This window comes from Lepisma saccharinum, chromosome 29 (genome assembly GCF_977018435.1).
Source record: "Lepisma saccharinum chromosome 29, izLepSacc3.1, whole genome shotgun sequence".
NCBI lineage: Eukaryota > Metazoa > Arthropoda > Insecta > Zygentoma > Lepismatidae > Lepisma > Lepisma saccharinum.
In genome coordinates, this window is record NC_139257.1 from 13,116,579 (window position 1) to 13,135,287 (window position 18,709).

General features: G+C 36.5%; 1 protein-coding gene across 1 annotated transcript in view; it reads left to right on the forward strand.

Annotated features, from left to right (window-relative positions):
- The first annotated feature begins 13,496 nt into the window (after positions 1-13,496).
- LOC145981396 (uncharacterized) overlaps positions 13,497-18,709 on the forward strand; it is a 50,356-nt gene continuing 45,143 nt past the window's right edge. Inside the window, exon 1 of the mRNA XM_083114633.1 lies at positions 13,497-13,587. The gene's annotated coding sequence lies outside the window, so the exon portion shown is untranslated. The remainder of the gene's footprint in view (positions 13,588-18,709) is intronic.

Here is an 18,709-nt window from a genome sequence, read left to right on the forward strand (position 1 = left end):
GATGTGAAGTGTAGCATAGCAGTGCATAATATGAGTTTGTTGTGATATAGCGTTTTCAGTGTTTGTGTTTTAAATTGTGAATTATTGTGTAATTGTGATTTTTTCTTTAACATTTCTACATGTATGTTTTGCATTGATTGAGTAATCTGAAGATGGTTTTATGTAAATAGCATAGCTTAGATCCTTGACCATTGTCTCCATTTATAATTATAATTTAATTTAATATAATTCATCTTATGTAATGTGGCCCCTACTAACTTCTTGTGACACACAACCTGTCATTCTGCAAGTTGAAAGCTGCCTCCATGATAATTCTTCTGTGCCAATTTATACTTAATGATCCAGTAGGCACTTTGCCTTTATTGCTTTCTGAAACTAGAAAGTGGTCTGTATGTTGTGTTTAAGCTTTCAGTCGTATGTGACTTTGCAACATATGAGACATGGACATTGTGGAACTGATCAGTTCACAGACCATCACTGATGCTTCCATACACTTGATTTTTCCAGTTGCACAGTTCTTATAGTATATGGCTGTTCCCATCTTTCACTTTTCCAGTGCTACTGAAATGCTGGACAGTACGATAATTGAATCACTTGGGAGATTTGTAGCTTCTAGAGAAGCTACAGGCTGCTAAACAGCCGCATGGTTTTTGTAACTGTCCCATTCCATTATGAAACCTAAAGACAAAATGTTGTATCACTTGTGTAGGTCGATTAGCAATGACTTTGAACACCACGTGATAAGCCACCTCCCAAAGTTTGTGACAGTGTTTGAAATTTTTTTGTTATTTTGTGTGTTGTAAAGAAAGTAAAAAGCCAAAGAAACCTTACTTCTTAATTAAGTGCATAAAATATTATTTTATTCTTTAATTTATTTTGTTATTAGCTGATACTGATAAGATACTATCCAAAATTTACTAATAGACCTACTGATCTGATATAAAATTGCAAGTGCTCCTTGAATGTTTGATGAATGGTTCATTCACCTCCTTAATTAATGTATATAACCAGGTGATTGTGGTGGGTCTGTCTGTAGAATCTGTAGAATAGTAATGTATTGGGTATTGAGTACTCTGGAAAAAATGTGCTGATTCTGGAAAACTCATGGAAAATGCAGTTATTAGAAATTGTGATGTATAATTTATAAATAGCATTTGGAGTAAATCACAGGCAAGTATTTTGTGACCATAGATGATATATGTAAAGTAAATGTTACTTGATAATTAAAAAGGTAAAAATTGGTAAACAGTATTGAGATTGTCTTACTGACATTCAAAGTGCAATGAGGTTGACTTCAACTTTGACAGTGATTTTATCTGATTTTAGTCTTTTATCAATTTTACAAGGATACTTAGTGTAAGGGGTGACCCCTTTTTGAAGGCCCTCAAATGTCATCCTCTTTTCCATATTGTGTACCCCGCACTGCATTTTGCAGACTAACAAGTCTCTGGTATCTGAACTAACATCCAGTTTAATCCTCGATGGGGCTCATGTTTGTGTGCTGTCCATTTGTGCTTGTGATTGCCCTTTCATTAATTTCATTTGGTCATATTTACTGCTAGCCAAAAGGGACAGAAAAGTGAAGTAATATAAATTACTCAGTGGAACCTATTTGATGATTAGCTGGTTTCCTTTCCATCTTGAGGTATCCAGGAGGATTCAAAAATCCATATCCCACAGAAGGTACATGTTGCAGTTTTCAAGTTATGATGTTTTACTTGTGACTATTTCTTGACATAAAAACTGGATATGTGTGGAATTGTTATTATTATTACATTTTATACGTATGCATTTCTGACAAGGGGCGATGAATAAATTAACCCACCAAGCAATGCTCTCTTCCAACGATGCATCCAAACTTTACAGTCTTTTTTTTTTTTGATAAGTGTTAATCGATCAGATGTTTCAAATATGTGAGAAATATTAAGTGCCTCTAAGAGCTAAGCAATTGTGTCGTCGTTGTCCCACTTTCCCCCAGTGTTGAAAAATGAGATCATGTCCTCAACGTCTTCTAAAACTAAGGAATTACTCTTCCCAAACTAACATTAATCATCCGTGAACATAAAAATAATAAGCGATTTACCAGCCCCGGACACTGCATCTAAAACTAACAGTAAAGCTATAATGTAAAACCAATTTTGTCTTTTTTTTTTTTTTTTGTCCTTTATCAAAATTAGTAAACAAAATTTAAGAAGAGAATGAAAACTTACTATTGCTTCTATATCAGGCAATCGACTTCAGTACAGTGATATTCCAACATGACTTTGCTTTTGATATAATATACTATCGGCAAATGACATAGTTCTATCGCTTGGCGTGGAAGAAAATCCAAACTCACCCATCACTACACTATCCACAAAGTAAGTGCCATCAACTGTCGTTCAAATAAAAATATTCCCTTGTCACATTCCCTGTGCTGCCAAAACATGCCTGTTGAAACCCAGTTATGCAGGTTGGGACAGACAAAAAGTCTAAAGTTGCAAAGGAAAAGGGGATTAGCCCAGGTATTTGAATTTCCAGAATATGCTGTGTACTATGTTTGAGACACGTCCACCACTCACATGGGCGATGACTGTTTTGACTGCGGGAGGTCTCTAAAGAGAAAGAGAGATGTTCACAATACACCAGGTGCATCGTTGGCTGCCGGGACCTCATTGGGATTATTGTTACACAAGACCGCTGGTAGACTTCGAAGGAACTCTTATGGAGATAATTTCAGGTTACCCTTCATTTGCATGATACTTAACTGTGAGTCTTATCTGCATATGGATCTTTGTGTCACATATTTGCTCTTCAACTTGAATACAGGTTTACTTAACAAATGCACAACTATTTTTTTTCAAAACCAAAGGCAAGTTGGAAAAGGTAAATGAACCTTTGAAAGGGAACAAATTTTCTTTTTTGGCTGCAATTCTAGTGACTCGAAAACAATGTGCAACATGAAATATAGAGCAATGCATGCAAAAAATATTTGACGGGGTTTATGTAAGATAAGGCAGAACATGGGGAAGTTAAAACTAAATGAAAAATTACGAAGAGTAATATGTAGAAGTTGATAAAACTATTTTTCGATTTTGTTTATTACACATCACTTTTCAATCTCTCAGGTTAATCGTGAGAATCAGGATGAATGCTAAACTGATGTTTGATGAGACAGACCTCTGGTCATCATCTGCCTTTGACTGGGCCAACATTGAAGTCAAGCCTCTCCTTTTTTTCCCCAGTCTTCCACCACTCCTCTCTTTCCACAGTGTTCCAATCTTGTCCTCTTCTCCAACACACTGCTCTTTCCACTGACACCTTGGTCTCCACCTTGGCCTTATTCCCACTCCTTGTGCATTGTAAGCTCTTACTGGTAGTATTTCTGCGCCAACCCTCTGGTTACACTGTCCATTTATTGTGTGTGTGTATGTGTGTTTGCTTGAGAGAGAGAGAGAGAGAGAGATTTGTGTATTTTACGAGCATTTGTTAATACAAGAATTTAGGCAGAAACAATTTCTCCCCTTTTGTTGACACCCGATCACAACCCCATTCCCCAGCACATAGAGACCAAAATGAGAAATTTCCCCTTTTCCCCCTTGAAATCCTGCCCTCATTATAATGATGGCATCACATACGTTTTGACAGTAACGCTGCTATATAGATGGTTCCGCTTTTTGGAGGCAGACACATGGCATGGGCATACAAAATTTAGTGCCACACTATAACAAATACCTGAAGAACGGTGGTGAATGTCCGCGGTGGCTGTCGGCAACGCGTCTGCCTACCATACTAAAGGTTCGATCCCCGGCCGGTTCAAATCCGGGAACTTTTCTAACGATGGAAGCGGCCCCGGTGCCCACCCAGCATCGAACAACATGGGTACCTGGGGGAAACCCTGGGGGGTAAAGGTGGTCAGGGGCATGATGCTGATCACACCACCCCCACTCACGACCGGATCAAGAAAGTGTGGGGCATTACCACCACACCCCCTATACGCCTTCATGGCATGGTACTATGCACAGGGGAGCACTTTACTTTTTACTTTACGGTGGTTAATGTTGACAAGTAAGTGATGAGTCACTGTAATTAAGACAATAAAATGTCAATTATTACCAAAGTTTGTGTTTTAATTTATGGCTAATTGGATGCATAAGAGTGCCATGCGTGCATTTCTATGCTGTAGTGACATTTTGTCGCAATTTGACACTAGTCAGATCCTAAGTCTTGGAGCTTTCATGGCGACAAATGATGAAATGATTCTCTCAGGCTATTGGCCAGGTGAGTTGTGAAAAACATTCTAAGCTTTTGAAAGCTTGGAATCTTTTCCACAACTCACCTGGTCAATAGCCCAAGAGAATCTTTTCATTAGTCAGATTTATCCGACAAAAATCACATGCTACAATGGATCAAATGTCGTTCCACGGCATACAACACAAAATTCAGCTTGGGACCGTACTATGGTGTTAGACATCTCTCCAACGGTGCCCGAGTGGGTGCATCCTTCTGGTCGACAGGGACCCTTTATAACTCCCATAGACAAGAAAAAAAATATGTCAATACATTTCAAATGTGACATTTAGAGCTTCATCAAATGTGTCTGCCTCACTGGAAATTTCTCCTCTCCTACCTCCTGACCTTCCATCACTTGTTTCTGGCACCGTGGTTGTGTCCAATGCATAATAGACCTAAAAGTCGATGCCAAAGGCTGGCAAGATGATTTCCCGTTTAAGTGTACTGAATACATAGTACATATACATTTCATATTACCATAACAAAAAGGTAACCTGGTTAACGACTTGCACCAGAGATGATAATGCGACTTTTTATTGCGGGATAAATTACAACTAAGTTGTACTATCTGTAGTTGTTGCCAATTCTGGAACTAATGCAGGAAGAAGAAATTGTTTGAAACATGTAGGAGTGATACTTCACATTTATAGAACAGTCACAGACACTTCTGGGTTATAACAATTCCATTACTTTTCAATGGAATCGTTACAACCCAGAAGTGACCATGACTGTACAAAAGATGTGCCATATTAGAGTAGACAGGCAAGAATAAGTTATCAAAGAAGTCTACTTCCAAGTAGCAGACCTAACTCAATTCCAGCTTGTAAAATATACTACAGAAGCAGCAGGTAGGTTAATAAAGTGTGCAAGATTGCTAACTAGCCTTAAGACAAAATTTACAACGAAGTAAAGCTGTATGCAGAACGTGGCAACACTGCACACAGCGATATCCATTGAACTGTGGAAACTGCAGGCTGTCGCTGCAAGTCAATGCAAACAATGTTGCCATGTTCAGGGTCCAGCTTTACTCCATTGTATAAAAATCTATAAAATCAGTTTCGCAATGTGAATTGATAATGGATTTTAAAAGCAGATGCAAAATGCTTCAAAACAAGACCAAATATGTAGGGGCAGTAGTGTATGTTCAACATAGTAGTGTTGTGTGTGGGATTGATGTCACTATATATGCTTGGTGTATTCTTGGTGTACTGATTTGGATATACTTTGAAATCTTGTCTCTAAATCCACACCTATATGCAGATGGCAATGTTAGAAATGTAAACTCAACAAAGCACAATTTTCAGTGAATTTACACTACATGTGAATGTTGCCAAAAAAAACCTCACAAAAATAGAGAATAAAATGTCTCAATATCAATTAATACAATCTGTGCAAGATGTTAACAGAACTTGTTTCAAAATGTGTAGTTTTGTACATGAATAACATAGTGGTGTGTTTCTTATTACTATGGCCACATATTTATGGTGAATAAGGGATCAAGATTTTGGTATAAAACCTGGGTTCATTTCGAGATTAAAAGTAAATACATATAAAATTGCATTTTGAAACAATCTCTAGTCAAATATATAGAGAATAGTCTACACTTTCAGCTGATCTGACAGCAGATTGTCTAAGGCAGCTTACCAACTGAAGACAGGTGACACGAGCGTTTCACATGAAAGGGGCACAGGCACAGTGTTAAAAATAATTCACTGCATGTGTATGACCACCAGATTGAGACAACACAATGCATAATGTTGAGAAAACAGCATGTAAAACTTGTGTCACTTTGTAACAAACGTTTGCTCTTATTTCTGAAGGTTCATTTCCAAGTGCCTTGTGTCACTTAAGTGTGAAAGCTCCATTAGTAAGCAGGTATAAGATGACATTCTAGCAAGTAGTAATTCTATATTATACAAAATTTAAGATGTTTAACAAATTTATGTGAAATCATGGATTAACTTTGAGATCATAAATCATCAAAACCAACCACTCTGCTACAGCTCATATTTTTGCAGTAGCCTTTACAAATCACGTTTTATAACTGCCAAGTGGTATTTTTCCCCCCTCCTTTTTGTCTTCCAAATGTGGTGTTTTCAAGACTTTTTACTTTCTGTTGGCCATGGAAATCTTTCTGATACACTTAGACATCACCTCCAGGAAAGGCAATACTAAAATTTTTGATATTTCACTTTTCGCTTGCACTATCACATTACAACTAACACTGAAGTTAAGTGAGAGAAAGATTTCATGCTGCAGTGAGATGACAGACATGTCACTTCAGTCTGAAGTCCCCCTTAAAAGTACTAGATCAATATTTTTGATGAGCATGGTATGAAAAACTGAAAGCATTTTCTAAATCAACAAATCTCTGATCAATTCTCCGGGAACGAAGCACAGGCCAGCTTTATGGGAAATTCTACTTCAAAAATTTTGTCCAGTATATATAAATCACTTAACATATTATATCATGATATCCTAAATTGTAATTTTGCACAAAATTACAACAGGAAAAGGAACACTTGATATATTACAAATGTAAATTTTAGAGAGTATATATTTTCTACAAAGCAATACTATAAAAACTGGGGCAGCACACGCTTAATTTATACATAGCTAACAATGGCCAGTAATCTCACTTCCTAATGGAAGCAAGTTTCTCTTCATAGTATTTAATTTTAGCTGCTTTTGCTAGTTTTTTAATTTCCAGGACTTCCCTCTCCAACTTGTATAATTCAATGTCTCGCTTTTCCTTTTCCAGGAGAATTCGTCTTTCTTCAAGACATAATAATTTCCTTTCCTTTGATAAGGAGCCCAGTTCCCTTCTGGCCCTCATGGCTTCCGCTTCCTTCTTCTTCAGAGAAGGCCTATTTCTTCTTGGCCATGTAAATGTAGAAGAAGAAGTAGGAGGTATATCACAAAAGTTTGTGCCTCCTTTTGTCTCTGAACCCAGTGCAACTTCCTCTACAGTCTCATACATATTGTCCTCAATGGTATCTGCAGGAAGTAAAAGAGGGGACTATTTTTAGAAACATTGGCAACTTGTACAAAAAAAAAATTAAACAAATAAAAGTCAATGATGCTAATCAAATTTATATTACATAGAAATTGAACATTATCCATAAAATTTAACACAGAACATGTCTATGGAGGAAGTATCAATTATAAGCCACATATTTGTGGTATATAAACGATAAAGATTTCTGTACCAAAATTGCATATTTGTGGATCAAAAGCTGTATATGAAATGGTATTTCTGTGTTAATATGGCTAATAAAAATCTAAATTTCATATAAAAACCATACTTATTACACAAAATTAATATTTCACTTCTATAGAACATTTACACGTACATAGTTATCAGAGTTTTAAGTTCATTTTTGTGTAAAGCAGTTCATTCTTGGTTCTCAAATATTTACAGCAGAATTAATCCGTGATTTGCATAACTCATGAAAATTCAGACCTCATAAGGTGTAGTGTCTGTAATTATACCTCACATTTTGTGTTTTTATTTCAAATTCTGCAACAAAACATGGTAGAAAAATGCACCACACACCTTTAAAAAAACTAAAAAATTAGCATTACAATGTGGTATTTCACATTTTGTATTTTCATCAAAAAAACAGGTTTAATAATGTGAGCATATTCTTTGTGGAGTGTTTTTAAATACTGTAGAATGAAACAGCAGTAAATAGTATACTGTGATTTGTGCACAAAAAAACTGTAGATTGTTCTATTCCTGCTGATGAAAATGCAACATAGAATATTTCAATTTTCCTTTATTAAAGGGCGAGGTTCAGCCTGTGGCTTTTCTATATTTGCTGGAAGTAACCCTAATTAATGTAACATGAGTTTTTTATGTGGGTTGGCTAGGGGATCTTGCATTACATGTGCTATTTCCTCCTTGGTAGGGCAATCATTGAGTATGTCATGACAACATGATGCTTGTACTATTATGTATTATGAGGAAAGAAAACAGCAACTGGAATAAAATATACTTACAAGTTGCTTAAAATAAACATTTCAAAATGATTTCCCAATCTGTCCTCAAGAAGAAATCCAATAAGGTGAATCCTCTGCTCTTTGGATCACTTGTTATAAAATGGGTTAAAATGAATTAAAGGAAGTTAAAAAATGTGTGTTGACTAGAGAGCTGCTAGTGAGGATTGGATTGCTTGAGGGTTCCATGCACGTCCTCCACGTAAATGTCTTTCATTCCAGTTCTGCCTTTTAAGTATAACTCGGTGGCTATGCAAACATCACATATTCTTGTTTTGCAGTATCAGCGTTAATAAATCTTCAAATGGTATGTGATGTTTATACATCAATTTACTACAGGTGAATTTACTTTCATTGTGCATGTGTTACTCAAGATTATCTTTGCTCTTTATTAGGCATGCTTTGTAGATCTACTACAAAATATAGTTGCACGACTGGGTTAAATGAAAAGCAGAAATAAGCTTGCCATGCATCTTCAGGAATCACATACAAATAAAACATACAATAAAGGAAAAGTACATGATGCAACAACAAAATCTAATGAGAATCAATCAAGCAGCTATGTTAACCACATAATGAAATTGGGTTTAAGGTTACTGCCTCTCATCCATCAATGAAAAAGCTCATATAAAAATTAAAAAAAAAAACTGAAGACGTATGCTGATTAACTACAAAATATAAATTACTTGCAAAGAGTGGTTAACATACCTAATGTAATGATCATATCCTCCTCCGTTCCTGCTTCTACCTGATGGACATAATCTTCTCGTACATGGCAAACCTCAACAGGAAGATGGCCTATGTTGGACAAAAGAAAATAATATTGTTAACATCAAAGATGAGAGATGAAATTGATGAAGGGCCCCTTACAAACAATACCCATGCCCAGGCTGGGATTCGAACCTTGTAGCATTGTGTTATCTACAGTGGATTTACTTTCTTAATTTAATATAATCTTGATATGCGCAACAAATACTTTCCCACATTTCACAAACTCCCTGTTTGCCTCTTCAGTGCATTAAGGATTCACAAAGAAAAAGCATCAGTGTATTCCTCTCACATAAACAAGGCGTATAAATGAGTTACAGTTCTATGGTTGTGTGTATTTCTTTGTGGGTCCTTCAGTTCCTGAATACACAAACAAATTTGGAAAACATAGGAAACTATTAATGATTATTTATGTACTGTGTATATTAAGATTATGTGGTTCAGTATGTGGCATATGACACATTTAAAATTATATTCTTCAACTTCGTTAACTCATTATGAAACAGATTCTCAAATCTGCCATACAATTAAAAAAAAAACAAGAAGACATTTAGCAATATAAGCCTAATAAATATTTTCATCCAAGTGGTAGATTCCCAAGTTCAGTTATCCACTTACATGACAAACCACCAAATTACATAAACTGCTATTTTAATGATTTTATCTTGCATTGTATGCACTCATGCATGAGGAACAACGTACTCTGCATGATTTAAGGATAGAAATTAATACTACACTACACTACTATGGAAATCAAACTGAGGTAATGGTTCAGATTCTCTTATGATTTTAGTTTCAGAGTGACAATTTTCACCAGGTGGTGGAGCCAGCTTTCAAGCTATTTTCACCATATTTTAAACCATGCATGTCCATGATTTACAACCTGGCCTACTACATGTATGTTTGCATTCTTTAGTTGTTAATGTGTAAAAAGCTTATGTCGGAGTGCATTTATTTTAATATGGACAACAAGTAATTTTTCTGCACACTATAAAGTTGGAAAAATACCGTAAGATGTTCCAATATGAACTGGTGCTGATAAAATGTCACATGACTTAAGTATGAAGAGGTATTACATTCCTAAATGACTTCCTTGTTAGGTTAGGCAGGTCAGGTTTATGGCTACTATTAAAATTACTTCTGTAAATACTTCCCAACACCAGATCATGTAATTTCTGGTCTTAGCACTTTCTGCTATTCTCACTACTTGGTGACAGTAGTAGTTGCACCAATTTTCAATTTAAATTAACTCCTTAGGAGTAACTTAAGTTCTACTGTCAATGAGATTTTAAGTCCACTTCATGCACAGTTAGGCTAATCGGAACGGGACCTACAGTTTAAAGGTAGATCTGGGTATCTAATCTGGGACCCCTTGATTAAAAGGAGATGACGTTACCATCACGCCATCAGGAAGGCCCCCAATACTGCCTATGAATGTAATAAAATACAATGTTATGGTATGGTTACGAGCTAAGATTCTATCCCAGGGCTGGACCCTGGCGACACAATTGGTGGCATTAACGGTATGATTCTGGTAATTACTTTTACTGGTGAAAATTGCTCCATAAGCTGCTCTCAGCACCTGTAAAAATAGCCTTGTATGCTATTCCCACAACCTGGTGAAAATAGTCGCAGTCTTTTTTTTTTAATTCTCCAAGCAGGAAGACTAACTATCGTAGAATTTTGGAAATTTTGAAAAAAAAATATTTATGTTGGAAAAAACATAAACATTACCTTACTCAAGCATGTGTGCTCCCCATGGACAGGCTCGGATTAAGACGAAAATGGGCCTGATGCTTGAAATTTTCGGCGAACAGTAAACACAACGACGTCACAGCATAAAGAATAAGAATAACTGTATAATAAGTAATGCTGTGTCTAGGCGTCCAAAATTGGGGCTCCAAATATCATTCTAAGATTTATTTTCAGGTTAATATAGCAAAAGAAGGTAAAACTTCGATAGCGTCCCAACGGATTTCTTCATTTTTACATAAGAAACTACTTACCGAAATGAGTTTCTGTAGCATTTAGAAATTCTTGTTCGTATTTTCTTTCATCGAGAAAAACCGATGTTGTCCGCATATGATAAATTGAACGAAATGAGTGCTAATGGAACCTAACCTAACCTCGTAGGCATACCTCATCACTGTGATGGTTCGTGGGGCTATCGTGCATTTTTGGGGCTAACGTCAATGGTTTGTGGGGATAACGTCAATGGTTTGTGGGGCAAACGTCAATGGTTTTGGGGGCTAACGTGAATGGTTTAATAATTAATAATCTTTATGTCAAAAACTGAACTTTTTTTTCATGAAAAAAGCAAAAAAGCACCTTGAAGAATCTTTCGCAATGCAGAATAGGTACATACAAATGTTAAAAATGAAGAAATAAACAAGTGAGAGGTGTTGGGATGCTATCAAAGTTTTACCCAAAAGAAAACTTCAGCTTTCGGAAAATTCTCGTCTGTTTTCATCTGGGCCGAATGCTGCATCATCAATAGCACCCACCTTAATCTGGCCCTGCGCCATGGACAATGTATTTTCCGTTGACAAGTGATTGTAATCGTAGACTAGTGGGAATAATGTACAAGTAAATCGGAAACTTAGTAGAATGCATTATAGTTGCACAGACATGCACAAGTTTGATTGGAGTAACTGCAACAATATTTTTTGTCTCATACTTCATATCATAATTTACTACATCCCATGCAAATCATATACAAGCAAAACGAGCAATACACACACTAAAACATCCCAATTTCAATGTGCTTGAATGCCGACAAAAATGACAGGATTGTTTTTTTTAAACATAATACCCTTTTACATACCTAATGTATGTAAGCTTACTCACCAAGATATTGAGCGTCGCTGTCCACACAGTTCTGCACTGGATCCAACTTGCTCCGCAATTAGTGCGAGTAATTTAGCAGAAGTTGCGTCCGTTTTGGGTATGAAGCTTCCTCTGCCTATTTTATGCTGCTCCATCCTGTCGTCAGCATTGTCCTTTTTTGCCTTGCGTTTCATGTTATCATAAAAGGATTTCAACTGTTTTACAGTTCTTCTCGTCACACGTGGATCACAATTGAATTCCTCTGTCAGGCAGTCCCACGTGTTCTGTTTTTCTCGCAACGATGGCCCATCAGTTTTCAGACTTTCAATTATATGTTTGTATTTGGGCAAAATCTCAACAAATAAATTTCTTTGAATATACGTACAGTTCGAAGCTCGCGATCTTTTTGGTTTATTTTCCATTGCAACAGACCCAAGCGCAAAACAAAGACAAAAAACTTTACAACGTAGCAACAAAACCTATTGATTACTTTGTACTGTTTTGTACTTTAGTTTTAAGAGGCACAGATTAGTTAATGAGCTTAGGCACAGTCTACTGTCCAATAGCCACAACCTATCAAAACATTGCATTTCTCGTATCACAGTATGAGAATAGCAAGGCATCAAAGCAAAATGCCTCTAACATGTCGTTAGTTAACGTGCTTATAAAATCGCTTGAGCGAACATTAAATGTTTAACAGGATGCTAAGATTTTAGTGATGCGTTAACTATCAACTCGTTAAGAACGTTTTAAAAATGGTTAAGCGAACCGGGCATTAATTGTTTTTATGATGAACTGTTAAGATTAAAATCAAATTATTAAGATGAATGCCACTTCTAAGGCTGAAGAATCAGTGTTACTATTGATCCTCTGTACCCCCTACAGAAAGTGAAATATCTTCCATGGTTTATGAACGTTTTCAGTTGATTTTAGCTCTCGCAAATGTGTTATTATGAAAAAAAGTACGCCTGTTGCCTTAGCGTGTTACTTTACCATAGCAGAACAGCCCGAATGGTTCGAGGAAGTGAATATAGCACCCAGCCGACTATCCACAAAACCAGCTATAATTTTATGTAGTTAGGTTAGGATTGGTACTCACAGCGGCTCGGTGCCGAAAGCTTACACCTGAAATTTGCGAACATTTCAAATGCTTTCGTCAAATAAATAAGTTTCATGTAACAAAGGGTGTTTCTAAATAGCGCGGAAGGTATTTTTGATACATCTACGGCTACGAAACTTAAGTTTTTTTATATATTGAAGTTCCTTACGTACGTTGCGTCTATACGGCTTTTTAAGGATTCCATATTGGATTCATGTAACAGGCGCACGTCTAAATATTGTATTTTTCTTCTTATGATTGGCTTGTGCAATGGGATAATTTGCGACATTTTTGGAGGAGTATCTGGATGAGTTTATGTGGTTTGAGAGGCATGGAAAACAGCGACGAGACGCGATGAGGAATATCATTCAACAATGTATCCTAAGCGTGTGTAAATACGTTATCTTGTGGAACATCGTGCACATTTCTCTTCGCAAGTGCGGGCCAGAAATGACTTGTGGGATAGTATAATTTGCAACTTCTTATTTCTATGATGGTAGGGACAGGGAAGGGTAGTATTCTGTGGAAAAGGACAACAGAGACTTTTGACATACAACTGACTTCCCTTTTGGACTTTCAAATTAACTTCGGCCCGCAATTCAGCCTGCACTTGAGTTAAAAAGGTAAGTTACCTTTTGAGGTTTAATTTTAGCCTTATTTCTTTGGTACCTAAATGTGTCGGTGCGAGAAATAGTATGAGGGGGGTAATTTTCGTTTCCCCAAAACGTGTTTGTTCACTTTTACAGGAGAAAGTACTTACCAAATGAGGTTATTTATACTTTAGGAAGGTCTTGGAAGTGTATTTTCCCCTCGCTTAAAATTTTTTGCCGGTAAATCATGTAATTTTCGACATTAATGTCACTCCGATGCACGAAAGCTGTTCCCTTGATGTCCGTCTACTACGTGAACCAAATTTGTGCGTGCGTTTAATGACGTAACAACCGGTCATTGTTTCCAAATACGCGGTTTTGTAACAGTGTAACAGTTCTAGAACGTAAATAAACGTGAGTTACTGTTCATCATTTGTGATTACAAACTTGCGACAACATGACGTGCACAGGACCAGTGGCATGCTCAATGTGAGGTTGATGGGAGTTATAACCCCGCCTTTCGCCCATTATCTCTAAGGCTATTTATGAATGGTTCATGTGGCTATCCGTGAATGGTTCATGGAGCTATTTATGAATGGTCCGTGGGGTTTTCGAACCCGAAAAAAAAATTCTAATTTTGAAAAGCAAATTTAACTATGTTTGCCTAACCTAACAGAACCTAACCTAACCTTGCTGTGCATGGTTCATGGGGCTATCGATGAATGGTTCATGGGGCTATTTTTGAATGGTTCGTGGGGCTATCTGTGAATGGTTTGTGGGGCTATTTATGAATGGTTCGTGGGGCTATTTATGTTTGGTTTGTGGGGCTATCCATGAATGGTTCGTGGGGCTATTTATGAATGGTTCGTGGGGCTATTTATGAATGGTTCATGGGGCTATATATGAATGGTTTGTGGGCTATCCGTGAATGGTTCGTGGGGTTATCCGTGAATGGTTCGTGGGGTTATCCGTGAATGGTTCATGGGGCTATCCGTGAATGGTTCATGGAGCTATCCGTGAATGGTTCATGGGGCTATTTATGAATGGTTCGTGGGGCTATCCGTGTATGGTTCGTGGGGTTTTCAAACCTGAAATTTTGAAAAACAAATGTAACTATGTTTGCCTAACCTAACCTTGCCGTGCATGGTTTGTAGGGCTATTTATTAATGGTTCATGGGGCGATCCATGAATGGTTCATGGGGCGATCCATGAATGGTTCGTGGGGCTATCCGTGAATGGTTCGTGAGTCTATTTATGAATGATTCGTAGGGCTATCCGTGAATGGTTCATGGGGCTATTTATGAATGGTTCGTGGGGCTATCCATGAATGGTTAATGGGGCTATTTATGAATGGTTCGTGGGGCTATCCGTGAATGGTTTGTGGGGCTATTTATGAATGGTTCGTGGGGCTATCCATGCATGGTTCGTGGGGTTTTCCATGCATGGTTCGTGGGGTTTTCGAACCTGGAAAAAAATACAAAACCAGTAACACAAAAGTAGGTATTTTTCTATGAAGGAGGTTGCAACACTACATAACCACTGATCATGGGCTACTCTAGTCAAGATTTCTCCACCATATTGCGTGTAACGCAAGCGAAAGTGAACAAAATAAAAATACTTGATATTTCGAAAATTGAGATTATTTGCATTCAAAAAACGAAACACGAACTTGAAGAATCATTAGGAATGCAGAATCAAGTATCAATGTGAAAAATTGGAAAATAAGGGAATTAGAGATGTTTGGTGGTTACTGAAATTTTAATGCCTACTCTTTTATATATAAATCCCCTGCGAAATCGAGGGCGTAAGATTTTGACATAGACCAAAAAATGCTCTGAAGTTGGTTTTCTTACGTGGGCGATTCTTTGGGATCAAATATCTCAGTTATTTGTACTTTCCTAAAGGTGGAACCACTTTTACATTATCTAAAATATTGAAATCTGTCGATTATAAGAAAATTCGACGTAGTGCTCGAGGGGGTACAGTGTGTCGACGGCCCCGAAGCAGTTATAGATGGATGAAAAAATTAAAATAAGGATATGTTATGGAGGTACACATAGTATCTCCCGGTGTGCCGATATTTATAAATTTAACTAAAATTGGAAAACGAATGCTCCTTAAATGTCATGTTTACGATTCATTCCAAGTAGAAAAACGAGAAGAATATAATTATTGGTACTAGAGAATGAAAAGTTAGCATTTTGTAGCTTTGGTGCGTATTACTCACAATTCCAGAATATAAAAAAGATGTTAAAAAATTAACGTTAAAAACTGGGTACCAGTTTCATAGATCGGAGACACATTAAAATCAGATATTTTGTGTTTCGCATGGTTCGTACTTACCAATTGTGTATTGCAGAACATAGTTCAAGGTGCCATTATGCTTTTTACATGAAAACAAACACTTTTTCTATTAAAATAACGCATTTTTCTAAGTGCTACCGAACACACGTAGCAGTGCGATATCACATACTTTGCGAATGATATCGCTTCTTTTGTTTTCGAATATCATTGCTTCCAACCTTCTTCACCGAACAATACCTACTATCGTGTTCGTCCATAAAACAAAACACAATTCTCGAGGGAGTACATTGAGTTAACGACCCCGAAATCCTATTTTATTCCATTATTTTGCTACACAACTGAGTGACAAATCGATGCACTACTTCAGAATCAAATAATGTTCATGCAGAAGCAATATTATTATAATATAGGACTATACTTTTCTTTATGAATCAATAAACAGAAGGAAATAGGCAGTACAACCATTTAACAAGCTTTCTGTTTCCTTGAACTAAGATCATTACGTAGAGAGTAGTTCAATTTACATACCTGATGCAAAACCGGGGCATAGAAACTTGATAAAACAGCTGTTGCAATGAGAAAATCTTCAAAATCTTCATCCTCTTCATCATAGTTTCTAACTGCAACGTCCATTTTTTTTTCTCGAGAACTTTCTGTATCTCAAGAGACCTGTTTCATTCTCTTGGCGAATATAGGATCTTAAGAGACCAAATATCGCTCTCACTCTGCCAAGACACGTCTATGAAATAGCGAACCTTAAGACGGATCTTGAAAGAGAACTATGAAACGAGAAAAAACGTCCGTAAGACTCTCTTGGCACAGACTCTTCTTATCGAAAATGGTGAAGCAAACAGTCTCTTGACTAGTATCTTGAGGTACGTCTATGAAACAGTATGGCATCTTAAGAGAGGTCTCAAGACGCTTTCCTTTCTTGAGAGACAACTATGAATAAGGGCCTAAAAGAAACAGCAAAAGGATAAAATGTGAATAATTCATATTAATTGTTTTTATGTTTGTGATTCTTATGAATTTGAGAGACTAACTATCAATTTTAGAAGAAAAACATTAAAACAAATACAAAACAGTAACGATGTCCAAAGTCGACAAGATAATACTGACAGGGACAGTTAAGAGAAGAAGAATTGTATGGGTTTTGGCACTATACATATAGATACATGTTACATTATGGAAAGGCTTCTTTCTGGTAAACTGCCCTGTAAAATATTTCAACAGTTTGATTAAAGCAAATAACATACAATATATGTAAATATACATTCTTCTGTTCCTGATACTGTATATATGAACCTACTATGGAAATGTTTGTTGGGTGTCTTAATGAAACTATAATAATTTCAATAACTTTTCTTCCAGTGAAAATTAAAGATTCTGCATATTGTAACTTAAAATATTATTTATAGTGTTTTTGGCTGAATTTTGGTAATTTCTTTAATGATAGTTGCAAAATATCAGCTGCCATGTTTATTTACAGTTTAATGATAATCACACTATTTATGATTTAACATGATTTTTTATTTTATACATTATTCTACACGAAATGTTCGCTATTTTTGCCTATAAAAATTTTTGGATTTTAATTCAAGAAATATTTAAGTGCATTTACATTTTACATATTACGTTTCCTTTGTTATGAGCTTCACCACATCAGTACATATATTTTGATTCCTTTCTTAAGGGTGACCCTTCCATGCAGTACACCCAATTGTCAACTTCACTTCCACTTAGTACATCCTGCGCTACATGTTGCAGACTAATGATTCTTTGGTGTCTGGACCTTCGGCCAGTATAATCTTCATAGGACTGTTTGTGTTTTGTCATTGTTTGTGCTGAGAGCCCCTTTACAGCCTGAGCTTTTAACTCAGGTAAGGATATTTTAGTTTTCACACACACTTTTATTTTTATTATGATAAGCGGCTGGGCCTCCTGTAATGTGGTGGTTGCGAAATAGCCAAAGTGCGGAGCCTAATAAACACCATTAAATGATTATGAGATTAAGGTACTTTCACCAAAAGTGATTCTGATTTCCACAAAATCCTTATGTACATTATTCTACGAATTATTTATTTAAAGTGATTTAAATCCGTGATTATTCACAAGAAAATTATTTGATTTAAACCTTGATTTACATTGTGATTTAAATCAACCTGAATTGAATCAATCCACCTTGCTGATGTCTAAGACTAAATCTTGGCCTGGCCTGTAATTATCTGGTAGCTCCATGTAAACAGTCAGAGAGCTGCTGGCACCTAAAAAATTATTTCAGGAAACTATTATAAATTCTTTGACGAAGAAACTTCCCAAGTAACCAAAATTGTTTGGTCAAACTTTCAGCCAGCCATACTAAAAGTGGTTGGCTATATGTAAGAGCATACCATTGAGGAACAGTAATTTTGACCATGGTTCCTACATTGGGTCAACTGTTGGTTTTTGCATTAGGCCATCAAACTGAAAACTAAAGTGTAGGTAGGTTTCTGTTATATACATTTATGGTAAATGTCTGTTATATCGGAGACATATTTCTATCAGATATTTTCAGTTTCAAATGGTTCGTGCTTACCAATTGTGCATTGCGGAACATAGTTCAAGGTGCCATTATGCTTTTTACACGAAAATAACTTCGATTTTTCACATTACGTGTAATTCTTTTGGGTCCTTTCTTCTGTTGCGGAACATACAATATGGCACGCACAGCTGTGGATCATCGCGTGTCATGCTTGTGTTTTGTCGATTTGGAGTGGGTATGCAGTGTTCCAACCTTAACTGAAAAATACCTACTTTTGTGATCATTATGTCATCACAAACCATTGACGGATAGCCCACCAAAAAATTCACG